Genomic DNA, 712 nt, shown 5'->3' on the forward strand with positions numbered 1-712 from the left:
CAAAATCACAGCAGGGCGGACAAGAAAAAAAGGAGCAGAGCGAGCACACAGATACCTAAGGTCTACCACTAGGCCATGAGGGATGAGGCGCATGTGGTAGCCTGTGGGTGGAGGAGGGCCTCGAGCTCACGGCAGTAGCGGCAGCAGCGTGCTCAGGGACACAGGCACAACAGTTGGTGCTGTGCGGCATGGAGAGCGACCTGCCTGCAACAGGATCAAGGTTCGCTCTCTTCACCGCGCAGCAGCCGCCATAAGGAGAGGTAGGAGGGAGGAGCAGCTGGGAGGCGGGAGGTGGGAGCGGGACGAATGGGCGAGCAGGGGGGTTGTGGCCGCAGGGGACGCAGCGGCGGGAACCAGGAGAAGGAATGACCTGGAAGTCCCGATGAGAGCTCATTTGCCTCCCCAATCCCAGCCAGGGCTGCAGAGGTCGGGCGCCCCCATGACGTGGGTCCCCTCTGTCACTTGGTGCACACGAGTTACTAGAAAGAAGGGTAGCTATCCTCTGGATTACTAGATGCAGGGTATGCCGGAACCGCCCACCTGGGCTGGCGGTTCTCAGCCAGGTACAAGACGGGCTAGGCCCGGACATACCTCGCCACTCCATGGGGCTCCCACCTCCGGCCCGCCGTTCGGCAAAGTGCCCGGGATGGGCTCCATTGGTCCTAGGCAGTCCAACCCTGGTCGTCTGGGCCCAAGAGATTTGGCCGGGTGC

This window comes from Triturus cristatus, chromosome 2_1 (genome assembly GCF_964204655.1).
Source record: "Triturus cristatus chromosome 2_1, aTriCri1.1, whole genome shotgun sequence".
Lineage (NCBI taxonomy): Eukaryota > Metazoa > Chordata > Amphibia > Caudata > Salamandridae > Triturus > Triturus cristatus.